The sequence below is a fragment of the Salmo trutta genome, chromosome 19 (genome assembly GCF_901001165.1).
Source record: "Salmo trutta chromosome 19, fSalTru1.1, whole genome shotgun sequence".
NCBI lineage: Eukaryota > Metazoa > Chordata > Actinopteri > Salmoniformes > Salmonidae > Salmo > Salmo trutta.
This window is the reverse complement of record NC_042975.1, coordinates 42,408,689-42,422,905: the sequence shown is the minus strand read 5'-3', so window position 1 is coordinate 42,422,905 and position 14,217 is coordinate 42,408,689.

Here is a 14,217-nt window from a genome sequence, read left to right as displayed (position 1 = left end):
TTTCTGAATTAGTAATCCAAGAAGTAATCATCTATTTTTTTTTAAGTATCTGTAATCTGATAAAAAAATGTTTAAATCAGATAACATGTACTCGGTTACTCCCCAATCCTGGCTATCTTTACTGTCTCTCTGTCTGTCAGCTGCCAACTGAGGAGTCCATACATATCAAGTATCCTCAGAAATGAACATTTTCCTAATTAGGAACTGTTAATTACACTTTTGGACTAATGGGCTTAATTACCAGAACATAATTTGCTTTCAGATTCACAACATACCTCCCTGATTTAGACAATGATCTGTTTAGTAAACAATACGACTTAATTGCCTACATTTGCATAAACAAATGAACTAATTAATTACAATTAAGCTCATCCTGATGAGTCTGTGTACAATTAGAGTCTTCTTATCCCTGGAGTGAGACCTCACACAACACGTTACGCACAAGAGTGTGTGTGCACGTGCACGTGTGTGTGAGCACAAGATGGTGAGAAAACATAACCAATGCATTCTGTGAAGACTGACTTCGTCATTTTTTCTTTCTTTTCTCCTTCTTCCCTCTCTTTTTCTTTCGGGTTTGGAGATGGAGGGACCTCTCCCCTCCTTTTCTGTGTCGGAATTTAATATGCAACTTTTTATTGGAAAACAATTGCGCGTGCCTGCGTGAATCCTGACCGCAATATATCTGTTAGCGCCCCTAATCCGATCAGTACAGGGAGGGCTATTTATCACCGCAGATCCAGGGCATTTCAGCCTTCTTTTTATTATTTTAATATATTTCTGAGCTATTAAATCACTAAATGATGAATTAGAGCTGTCCGCCACCCTTTCACCAGCTTGACAGAAAATGATGCACTACCCAATTTGAGTGGTCATTTGGACTTTTAAAGACAAAAAATGAGCAAAGAAAAAGTCCAATACTTTTCAGTTTTCTATTTTTTTTCTTTCCCAGCCCCTCTGTGCCTTTCAACTGGGTGTTTCTTAATAATACTGCTTATTTGGGCTTTATTGCCATGTTAGTGAGGGCAGCACCAAAACTATCTTCAATATTCAGCCAATTACTAAACACACACACAAACACACACAATCTCAAGACAAATAGCACACACACACTCTGTATTTCTCTGTTCTGCTTTGTTTCCTTTCACACTTGTGAATACATGCATTGATTCACTTGGTACACACCATCACATCAACTGATCTGTTCATGCTTTGATTTCAACCAGTTGAAACAACTTTTCATTTTATTGTCTGATGATGCGATTTAAACACCTTGCTGGAGATGAAGCTGAGTGTCTACATACAACCCATACTTTCCCATTCATGTTCAGACATTTCCCACAGAACAATTGTTATACATAGCTAATAAAGGTTATATCCTGCCTGTTTGGCCCTGTCCTGGGGTATCGTCGGACGGGGCCACAGTGTCTCCCGACCCCTCCTGTCTCAGCCTCCAGTATTTATGCTGCAATAGTTTATGTGTCGGGGGGCTAGGGTCAGTCTGTTATATCTGGAGTATTTCTCCTGTCTTATCCGGTGTCCTGTGTGAATTTAAGTATGCTCTCTCTAATTCTCTCTCTCTTTTGCTCTCTGTCTCTTTCTTTCTCTTTCTCGGAGGACCTGAGCCCTAGGACCCATGCCTCAGGACTACCTGACCTGATGACTCCTTGCTGTCCCCAGTCCACCTGGTCGTGCTGCTGCTCCAGTTTCAACTGTTCAGCCTGCGGCTATGGAACACTGACCTGTTCACCGGACATGCTACCTTGTCCCGGACTGTTTTCAACTCTCCAGAGACAGCAGGAGCGGTAGAGATACTCTGAATGATCGGCTATGAAAAGCCAACTGACATTTACTCCTGAGGTGCTGACCTGTTGCACCCTCGACAACTACTTTGATTATTATTATTTGACCCTGCTGGTCATCTTTGAACATTTGAACATCTTGGCCATGTTCTGTTATAATCTCCACCCGGCACAGCTAGAAGAGGACAGTCCACCCCTCATAGCCTGGTTCCTCTCTAGGTTTCTTCTTAGGTTCCGGCCTTTCTAAGAAGTTTTACCTAGCCACCGTGCTTCTACACCTGCATTGCTTGCTGTTTGGGGTTTTAGGCTGGGTTTCGGTACAGCACTTTGGGACATCACTTGATGTTAGAAGGGCTTTATAAATACATTTGATTGATTGATAAACTCAATTTAAGTCATCAAATGTATCATTCATATGGTCTTGTTTGCAGTACCACGTTTCTGTAATTTACCGGATTCCATCATAACGTAACCCTCATCTGGTTTAACCTGCTCATTTTTGTCTAGCCTCTATAATCACTGTCATTATTAACAGACCGTTTAGTTTATGCACAGGTGGCTCCAGTGGATTTGGTTGGTTTCAAGGCCTGAGTCACTATTCAGATCATCACAAACAAGATCTTTTAAATTCTTCTTATTCTCTCTCGTTCTACTCTTTTTATTATTTCACTCTTCTCTCTCATTCTAATCTTTATTATTTCACTCTTCTCTCGTCTGTCTGTCTGTCTGTCTGTCTGTCTGTCTGTCTGTCTGTCTGTCTGTCTGTCTGTCTGTCTGTCTGTCTTGTCTGTCTTGTCTGTCTGTCTGTCTGTCTGTCTGTCTGTCTGTCTGTCTGTCTTGTCTGTCTTGTCTGTCTTGTCTGTCTTGTCTGTCTGTCTGTCTGTCTGTCTGTCTGTCTGTCTGTCTGTCTGTCTGTCTGTCTGTCTGTCTGTGTAGCAGTTCTGGGATTGGGGCAGATCTGGGGTTGGGGCAGTTCTGCTCCAGCCCAATAGAGGGCGTTGGTGTGGCCATGTCACAATGAGGGAGTCGTCCCCTGCCACCCTACTCAGGGACAGCTGTCTCTCCCCTCCGACCACCCCCAGGAGTCCTCACACCAATCAGCCCTACCCAGCCAGAATCAATTAGCACCGGGAGGGGGGTGGACGAGATGGGGGAGAGGGCGGCAAGGACCCACAGAGGACGACTGTCCCCACACATGGCCCTGTCTCTGGACACTGTCTCACTCCAGCACCCCCAAAGCCTCCACGCAGCACCTCGCCTCACTTTCCTGTGATCCAACCTCCTCTCTCTTTCTGTCCTCTCCCTCTCCTCCCTGATCCCTTCCATCTGTTCTCCTCGTCTCTTCCCCCTGTTCTATCACTACTGTATCTTATCTTCCCTCTCTTTTGATCTTATTTTTCTCATCCATCTTTTCAATGGTTTACAATCTCCTTATTTCATCCTTCCCCCCATCTCTGTCTTCATTAATAATGGTATGAAAGAGGAAAATATTATGAGAGGGGAGAGATGAAACTGAAGTATAGAGTCAGAGTGTGGACCTCATGAATTACCTGAGATGAGAGGAAGACTTGGGGACAGCGGAGGAGTGAACATGAGAGAGATGGCTTAAGGAACACTTGGTCTTTATTGCTGCTGAAAGTACAATTGAAACCAGTTAAAGATGTGTGTTAATAAATGTTAAATCGTCTTTCAGAGGACAGCTAGAGGGCCTGGAGTCGCCTCTCTTATTGCTTACCCATCCACCCAGCTTCCTCCTCTTTCCATCTCTCTGTCCATCTCTCGCTCTCTCACTCCACCGTCTATCTTTCCTCTCCTCTTTCATTCTCACCTTGGCCCATCTCTCTCTCTCTCTCTCTCTCTCTCTCTCTCTTCAGAAAGCGAGGGATGAATAATTTAGCTTGTAAAGGGACTTCCAGAATTCCTCCATATCCATTCCTTGATTTATTTTACCTCAGTAATATGTTCCTATGTGTTGCATCCCACAGTAACTGAAATGCAACTTGTATCATACATTGGTAAAGTGCAGCTTCATGAACAAGTGATAAAGTATGATAAGTGGTCAGAGCGCTGGACTCTCTCTCTCTCTCTCTCTCTCTCTGTGGATTAAGATGGTATTGATCACTCAGGCCATTACTGGGTGATAATCACTTAGACACTCAGAGATCTACTGACCCATTAACAAACACACTAATTGACAAGCTAGGATGCAGTGGCTGACAGAGAAGCACAGACAGAGATCCACATAACGCTCAATTAATATTGACATGCCTTAGAGAGGAAATCCTAGCACTTACTGCAATACTACAGAGGACCAGTGGGTGTCAGTCCATCTGGGGCAGTGCTCAGTTTTTCTGCTCCACATATTCACAGGAGGAGGGCTGACGCTGGTGGGACAGAGGGAGAAACTCAGCATCAAACAATATGCACTGACAATATTTACACAATGTATTTCCAACCAATAATGAATATCTGAATTCACATTTTGGAGGAAGTGAGAGAGAGAGGGAGAGAGAGAGAGAGAGAGAGAGAGAGGGAACAGGACATAGTTTTGGAGGAGGAGAGGGCGAGGGATTTTGAGATAGCCCTCTCCCACTCATACTGCGCTAATTGCGTTTTCCCAGAGTAGAATTGAGTTCCAGAGGAAGAGAGAAAGGCCAGAGGCTTTTCATAATTGTATCGACAGGAAAATGAATATGATGAATCGCGTTCATTCAGCACGTCCTGGATTTATTGTCTTTTCCTCCGGGCATTAATCGCTGTGAGAAGGAGAGAAATAAAAGAGGAAAGGAAAGAGGAGAGAGACCCCCCCACACACGCGCACACACACACACACACAAACACGCACACACACGCACACACGTTGAATCAGCAGCGGACGTAAGACCCAGGCTTCTTAGGTCCTTTGTAACCAACAGTAACTGAGTTTTCATTGCCTGTTCGTGTCTCTGAGACCCAGTGATGGCGGAGACTAGATGAAACTTTGTTCAGGCAAAGTTCAGTGGCTTAGTGACTGAAGAGTCATGCAATGTCGACCCTACTCTCCTCCCTTTCTGCATCCTATGACTCGCACTCTCCCCTTTCCTCCTGGCCAGTTCGGTCTTCCCCTCCTGCTCCATAGCTGAGTGACTCATTGCTAGCTTACAGAACAGGGCTGCTGAAAAACTAAACTTCCTGAGGCTTTATCATCCTTCTCCCTCCTCTCTACCATCCTCTTCCTCTGTATCTGCTGCAAAATCCATCCGCATTTTACCACTCTAAATTTCAAGCTTCTGCCTCTAACCCTAGAAAACTATTTTCCACCTTATCCTCCCTCCTTAATCCTCTACCCCCCCCCCCCCCAATCTCTGCGGACGACTTTGTCAACCACTTTGAAAAGAAGGTTAATGACATGCACTCCTCATTCACTCAGCCTATTGAGTCCACGGGTCTCAACTCACACAGAACTCCCCTATGCTTTGACCTCTTTCTCCCCTCCTGTGACTAGTGAGGTCTGGCCACCCGACAACCTGCCCGCTCGACCCCATCCCCTCCTCCCTTCTCCAGACCCCTGTGGAGACCATCTCCCGTTCCTCACTTCCCTCATCAACTCATCCCTGACCACTGGCTGCGTCCCCTCTGACTTCAAAATGGCCCGAGTTGCTCCCCTCCTCAAGAAACCAACACTCGACTCATCTGACGTCAAAAACAAGACCTGTATCCCTTCTTTCTTTTCTTTCCAAAACACTTGAGCGTGCTCTGATCAACTCTCTTGTTAACTCTCCCAGCTCAATCTTCTTGACCCTAACCAGTCAGGCTTTAAGACGGGTCACTCAACCGAGACTGCTCTTTTCTGTGTCATGGAGACTCTCCGCACTTCCAAAGTTGACTCTCTCTCCTCTGTTCTCATCCTCCTAGATCTATCCGCTGCCTTCGACACCGTGAATCATCAGATCCTCCTCTCCATCCTCTCAGGGCTGGGCATCTCAGGCTCTGCACACTCTACCTGGCAGGCCACTCCTACCAAGTGACGTGAAGAGGATCTGTGTCTGCACCATATACTCTCACTACTGGTGTCTCCCAGGGCTCGGTCCTAAGCCCTTTCCTCTTCTCTCTATGCACCAAGTCACTTGGCTCCCTCATATCCTCACATGGTCTATCCTATTATGACTATGATGATGATACTCATCTACTTTTCTCCTTCCCCCCTTCTAATACCCAGGAAACGACACACATCTCTGAATGCCTGGCAGATATCTCAGCTTGGATGTCGGCCCACCACCTAAACCTCAACCTCGACAAGACGGAGCTCCTCTTCTTCCCTGGGAAGAAGAGGAGCTCCGCTGGCTCAAAGTCCACTGGCTCAGCTCAGCTCCGCTCCGCTGGCTCAAAGTCCTCTCCATCACGGTTGACAACTCCACAGTGTCGCCCTCCAGACCCTGGACAACACATGGTCGTTCTCGGCAAACATCAAAGCAGTGACTCGCTCCTGAGGGTTCATGCTCTACAACATCCGTAGAGTACGACCCTACCTCACACAGGAAGCGACACAGGTCCTAATCCAGGCTCTTGTCCTCTCTCGTCTGGACTACTGCAACTCGCTGTTGACTGGGTTCCCCACTTGTGCCATCAAACCCCTGCAACTTATCCAGAATGCTGCAGCCCACCTAGTTTTCAACCTTTCCAACTTCTCCCATGTCACCCTGCTCCTCTGCACACTCCACTGGCTTCCAGGCGAAGCTCGGATCCACTACAAGACCATGGTACTTGCTTACGGAATAGCAAGAGGACCTGCCATTGACTACCTTCAGGCTATGCTCAAACCCTACAACCCAACCTGAGCACTCCGTTCTGCCACCTCTGGTCTCTTGGCCCTCCCACCCCTACCGGAGTGCAGCTCCCGCTCAGCCCAGTCCAAGCTCTTCTCTGTCCTGGCACCCCAATGGTGGAACCAGCTTCCCCCTGAAGCTAGGACAGCAGAGTCCCTGCCCATCTTCCAAAAGCACCTGAAATCCTACCACTTCAAATAGTATCTAAAATAATCGCCCTCCTCACCTCGACCCCCCCCCCCCCTTCCTTTCCAGCTCTGACTTTGCTGATACCTACTTTATTGAGGAAATGTGTTCTTATTATGCCTGTGATATGTGGTTGTCCCACCTAGCTATCTTAAGATGAATGCACTATCTGTAAGTCGCTCTGGATAAGAACGTCTGCTAAATGACTAAAATGTCAAATTTACATAAGTCAACCAGGTTACACACTGCCTCAGATACACCAGGGAAATGGCTAGTCTCAGTACAGTAGGTACTCTTTAGGATAGCATTTTTATGCTTGAGTCCAAATAGTCAACATTAAGTAAATAAAACATGTATTTTTCATTTTTCTGCATTTTTGTGACCTTTCAAAAAAAGGTATTCTGCATTTGATCCACTAATATCTCAGACTATTTCCTAAGTCCTTACCCCTCCATTCACAGCTACAGCTACCTCCCTCCCTCTCTCCCTCCCTCTACCAGAGTGCTCTGACTCCAGATGAATCCAGAGCTCATAAAGTGTGTGTTTGAGACCCATCCATCATGCTTGTGTGAGAGAGGGAGGGGAGGCGAGTGAGACAGGACTAAAACAAGTGTGGGCGGTGTGTGTGTGCGTGTGTGTGTGTGTGTGTGCGCGCGTGCGCGTGTGCATGTGTGCGTGTGTGTGCGCACGTGTGCACGTGTGTCTGCTTGTGTGTGTCATCGGGGTTGCGGTCGACTCCATTCCTGATATGCAAGTGTCTGTGTTTTGAAAAGCGATGTGTACGTACCACAGGAGGCTGCTGAGGGGAGGGTGGCTCATAATAATGGCTGGAACCGAGCAAATGATGTATTTCATACTGTTTCACTGATTCCGCTCCAGCCATTACCACAAGCCCGTCCTCCCCAATTAAGGTGCCACCAACCTCCTGTGGTATGTACGTATGAAAGTGCATTGGTGTGTGCCTGCAAACCTCAAACGCAATAAGCAGGTGATAACTGGTGATATCCTGCATTTAGAAAACATTATCGGTGGAGTTCATGGCTGGTTGTATTGGGCTTTAATGACTACTCCATCCATTTAGTATGATGATATTCACAAAACCCATTATTTAACAATATTCCCAGTCACAAATTCCCTTCACTAACCTCTGCACCAGGTTAGGTGACTAGCCCCCATACTCTGACACACACACACACTCACACACAAACAGGATTCAAAATGCAGAGTGTTTGGATGGACTGACGTTACCTCTATCAGATATATTAGCCATCTCTCTCTGAGGGATATTTCAAGCTAAGATGAAAAATGGAGGGGAGCACTGAGAGAGAAAAAAGGAGAGAAAGAGATGGATGAGGCCTATCGTAAACAAACAAAGCGCTAAAAAGGGTGGAATAAAGAGAGCGTTTATGAGTAGATGGAGGGTGAGAGAAAGAGAGAGAGACAGAGAGAGAGAGAGAGAGAGAGAGAGAGAGAGAGGAGAGAGATGGATGGATGAGGGTATGAGGGAGGTGGTGGGCTGCTGGGAGCCCCAGGCGAGGCACTCAGAGAGGGGATGGAGCCAGAAGAGGTAGAGGGCAGGGCTCTGGGCTGCTGCCCCCAGGCAGGGCAGGTGGGACAGCAGGGGGAAACTGGTGGCTCAACAGCTTGCTCCACCCTGAGGGCCCAGCAGGCCAGGAAAAAGCAGGGGGCTGAAGTAACGCTGCTGCCAAGGAGAGGGAGGCCACTGCTGGTGGCAGCTGGTCCTGGCTCCCCCCCACCAGCAGGCAGCAGGCAGGGTGAGAAGGTCAAAAGCCAGTCGTTAGGAGGACAAAGGGAGGCACAGCGACAAGAGAGGATAATCGGCTTTTATTGAGTGCCGTTGACAAGGCTTACAGTGCTGCCGACACTGACACCACACACACAGACATCCCTTGCCCCGCGGGTGGGCGTGAGCAAAACACAAACACACGAATGCACACAGACACACATGAACACACACACACGAGCACACACACTCGTGCACACACTCAAGCACACACACAATAACACACATTATTGCTCCATATCTATCATTATGACCCATCTCCTCCTATGCTTTTCAACGCACCACCCCGCGCCACCCCACGACCCCTCACCCCTTCCTCCTTGTTTTTCATTAGCGTGGTAAGCAGCCACGCGTTCAACCATCATGGGAGCGGTTCTGCACTCCACAGCACTTAACATCAGAGATCTGCGTCATGTCCTTCACTGACCTATCATCTAGAACTACATTCTACCTAAATCTACCTCACCACTCTTTATGTGATCCAAATCTAGAAATTCAAAAAAAAACGAATGAATCCTTCACTCTCATGTAAAAGCCTTTTCCTACAAAACACACCGTGTGATCCAAGGATTTATTTTCGTATCAACACTGTACCTCTCGTAGTATGCCTCTCACCTTTCCATCACTGTTGTCCCATAACCCTGTCCTAGATACCCCTCTCTCCCCCATCATGCTCTATTGTGCTACAGAGCTCAGACACTCAAACATTTGCATTTTAAAACTGATACAATTAATCTCCACTTACCCAAGTATCAAACTCTACCCGAGTATCAAACTCTACCCGAGTATCAAACTCTACCCGAGTATCAAACTCTACTCGAGTATCAAACTCTACCCGAGTATCAAACTCTACCCGAGTATCAAACTCTACCCGAGTATCAAACTCTACCCAAGTATCAAACTCTACCCAAGTATCAAACTCTACACAAGTATCAAACTCTACCCGAGTATCAAACTCTACCCAAGTATCAAACTCTACCCGAGTATCAAACTCTACCCAAGTATCAAACTCTACCCAAGTATCAAACTCTACCCAAGTATACACACTACTCTTGGACACTAATCCCTCTTCGACAATGACAACAAGCTGAAAAGGACTAAAGACAAACTTCAATATCCAAATCCGGACCTGAGACATAACCAACCCTGCGTTAGTGTCGTCAGTCCGCAGAGCATGACGTGTTAAGCCCTCTCACGCGACCGGGCCGTTATGTGAAACCAAAGCCCTGTACCCCTCTGTTTAGTGAGGTTACAAGACACACAATCAACCATGAGGAAGACAAGGAGATCGCTTCCGATTGCAGCTCGTCTCCACAGAGCGTGGCGCGTTAAACTCGGCTCAATCAAGCGTGGCTCTGCTGAGCGGGGCACGGGGGGGGGGGGGGGGGGGGGGGGGGGGGGGTCCAGCCTGGTAATGTGATACACACACACTCAGCCCTGTGAACATGATTGCTATGTTACTGTCTGTCTGCCTGTCTGAGCGTCTATCTCCCCTCCGCCAGCCCTCGTACCCTGTCGCAACACACACAGACACACACACACACAGAGAGAGAGAGAGAGAGAGAGAGAGAGAGAGGAGAGAGAGAGAGAGAGAGAGAGAGGGAGAGAGAGAGAGAGAGAGAGGCAGAGCACCTCTCCAAGGGGTAGTGGGCAGAGAGGGTATCCATTTCCTCCCTCAGGCAGACCCTCTTTCTGCTCTTTGTTCCTTAAATACTCCCAACTAGCAGGTTACTCTGGAGCATGGACCATTGTCTTAAACAGCTGTCAGTCTCACTATCATTATCTGCCTCCCCTCCACTGTGTTTAGCCATCCCTTTTTTCTTTCAGCCTCCATAATCAAGTGCAGCAGGCATTTCTGCAACCCTAACTCTCTGACCGGACTCTGCTGGAGGCCGCAAATGCTGAGGTCTGCTTCCTCTTATTCCTTCTTCCTCCTCTCCCTCCTCGTCTCTCTCCTCCTCTCCCTCACCCCTGGGACGGAGTTAGAAGACTACGATGCACATTTACCCGTTTTTGTCCATTGAACCATCACCGTCACTGTAGTTGAGTTACTCTGTAAACATCCAGGGTAATGGCCAACCTTGTTCCCCGGTGAAAACAGACTTGCTGCTAATCTAAATCCCATTCCTGCTTCCTCGAGAAAAGTTTAATGTTGGGTTCATCATTTCATGCTAAACTTTCAAAATCAATTTGAACACATTGGGAAACACACTGACAGTTTACATTACCTTTAAATTCGAATTCCCTTAGTTGACTAACGGTAACTTTTATAACACTTTATAACTATACTCATACAGTACAATAAAATGACACTATGTCCCTAATTTCCCAAATGAATTTGAATGGTGTCCAATGCCTATATAACCAGGTAATCAGACTGACAGAACAGCTGTAAAACAATACAACTGGTGTTTGTATTGAAATCCTTCCCTTATGCTTTACAGCCATTGTATTTCGATTATATTTTATTGATGATACAATTACTAAATGAATGTTTCAAAACACAAATGAAAGCATTTTTGCTAGCTATAACTAATAGAAGTGCATATACATTGGAGACATTTATACAATTGAATGTATGACCAGTGTAGGCCTGCTATTCATTTTTCCCGAAGATTCTAGGATTGGTGTGAACATTTCTGAGGTCCTACATATCCTTGAGGTGTCATATTACCCTCCAAACCCCTCTGTAAATAGGGCACTTAGATTTGTTTTACTCTCAGAATCTCAGAGGCAGATGCACATACGATTAGAATTGAAAAACACTATAAATTACTTTTTTTTGCAGACTACAGTAAATATGAATCAATTAATAAAACTGGAGGACAATTGATGCTGTGAATGTGTTTGTTTTGGCTTTAAATTGTGTGAGTGGGTCTGGTTGCATGTCATTTGTAGGCCATTAATAAGTAATGGAGGCCTTGTTTTAAGAGCAGATGCTGTTTGAACAAGTGTGTGTGTGTGTGTGTGTGTGTGTGTGTGTGTGTGTGTGTGTGTGTGTGTGTGTGTGTGTGTGTGTGTGTGTGTGTGTATGTGTGTATGCGTGCGTGCGTGCCTGTCGGTATGTAAGTGCATTTGTGTGTGTGTGTGTGTGTGTGTGTGTGTGTGTGTGTGTGTGTGTGTGTGTGTGTGTGTGTATGCGTGCGTGCGTGTGTGTCGGTATGTAAGTGCATTTTTGTGTGTGTGTGTGTGTGTGTGTGTGTGTGTGTGTGTGTGTGTGCGTGTATTTTCTGCTAATGTCTGTGCAGCTGTGAGTACTCTGAGGGAGTCCATTGGCATACGTGTAGGTAATGGAAAGTGTGCAGCAGCAGCTACTTCCAGGCTGATGGCCATAGAGAAAACCTCCTTGGGATTGATGACCTCAGGAAGGGTGAGTGGGGGAGGATGGAGTGTGCGAGTGTGTGCGTGTGTGTGCATGTGCTCGTGCTCGTGCTCGTGTGCGTGTGTGCAGCTAATTGTAGTTCATTAACACAAACTTTCATTCATTAGATTTACATTTGACATTTTAGGCTCTTATCCAGAGCGACCTGGTCCTCAAATGCAGCAGCGTTCAATCTAATCAGTTCTCTATGTCCTTTTTCATCTGGTGACTGCAAGGAAAGTAGAGCTTTGTTCAATCTATTTCTACACGTACCTCTTCTGTACAATTATCAATATTGTACTATTGACACTAGCCACCAATGGGACAAGCTAACACAAGCTGTGGTAAGAAAGGCAATAATATTCACACAAACACCACACTGAGCTTTTTTAGGTTTATTACTGTGCCAGTGGACTCTATATTACATAACTGCATGCCATTGTGTTGGATGGTAATCTAACCCGGAGTTGAGGGCAAACACATATTACTTTACATGATTAAAACACATATTGACGTTACCTCATACCTCCAGCATGCCAAAGTGTTTAACCTTGGGTGCGCTTGTGAGACAGACTATGTTATTTTCCCTCCACAACTTTTGAAACGCACTGAGAAATGGGTGCTCAAACCGATGGATTGACCAAAAAACAAATGAAAGCATGAAATCCCTCCATCTTCCACAAAAAAACAACAGATAAAAAAACAGAGAGGCATGCGAGATGCTAGAGTAATTACTGTGATCTGCATATGAGGGTGCGCGTGCCGGACCGCCCCTGGTGCTGTTTTTATTGCGTGTGTCTGCCTTTATCAATTTCGCCATGCATGGGTAATGGGAAGTCTGGCAGGCTCGCAGCTAAAGCGCAGCAGACAATATGCAAAAAGACGACGCTGCTTTTGAATAATAAATGATGCGCTTTTATAGCGCCTCTAAAACGCCTCTGATGGTACAATATGAAAAGGCTATGATAAGTAATAGTGCATTTAAAAAGGATCTAGTATATTTTTATTACTACGTTTAAAAAAAAGCCCAGAATGAGGGAGACGGGGAGGGGGAAATGGGTTGAATGAGGAGGGGTTGGAGTGAGAGAGATATCAGTATGATTGCAATAAAAGGAATGGAAGAGAAAAACGCCGAAATTCCCTCCCAGCGAAATAACCTGCTTAATGAAAGTTTACCGTCTCTCGTTCTTTTTCTTTGCCACTCTTGTCTCCTCTTATGAAATATTAACTACGTTTTTATATAAAGCTCTAAAGCGTAATGCCCTTTCATATTTTGCCATTGTTTTTCTTGTCGTTCTCTACCATATTATTTTCTGGGCTTTAATGGAGCTGCTTTTAATTTGGTTTACATTGTGCGTCATATGCGTCTTCTGCGGTGTGCTGGCAGACTGACACATTTTACTCCGGGATTTGAGATCAATGGTCGAGTATACAGAATATGGCATGCTTTTTCCTAGTCCTTCAGTTTTCTTCATGTCTTCTGGTCGTTGTCAATGCCCCAATAGTAGGCATAGGTGTAACGGGGATGGAGATGAGGAAGGCGACTGAGTGCAGTATTTTAGGTTTTTTAATAAATAAAATTAAAATAATTAGGGTTTATGCAATATGCATTGGACACAATAGATGGAAATGATTTAAACATGCACATTAAGCAAGAGTCAGAGAGGGCTCTGGGCTGGCCGTGAAGGGTTATCCATGTCCACCACTAAGCGCCATGGGATGACGTAAGTGTCCTCAGCCACTGGCTGAGCGCAGGTCTCAGTGGAATGGTGCTTCCTAGCATCAGCACTCACTAATGGTCTATTAAAATATCAACTACTTCAAAGTAAACGGATTTTTCCTCGGTCAGCTTGAATCCCCTGAAGCTAATCAAACGCGGTGGCCAGGCCCAAGGAGCATAATCGCTTTTACGCGGCAGATTACAAGGAACCACTTAGATCCCATGTCAGCAGATCCGGTGTCCTGGCGCTCCCCGTTCAGTTAGCGCGTGGAGTGGAAACTGTTTTCCACCGGTATAAATAAACGGTGTCCCGTGCCACTCTTGACCGCCAGCAAAAAGTAACCCCACAAAATCTTAAAAAACTAAATTTGAGCTCTGTTTAACATGAATTCGTATAACGAACGAATAGGTCTAACAATGACAATATCTTCAATTCGTCAAACTGAACAAATACCAGGCCTAATTTTAGCCTATATCCTAACCTGAAACATTGGCATAATAAACCGTTGCGATGCGTGTGATTTTTAATAAGCTAGTTGTTT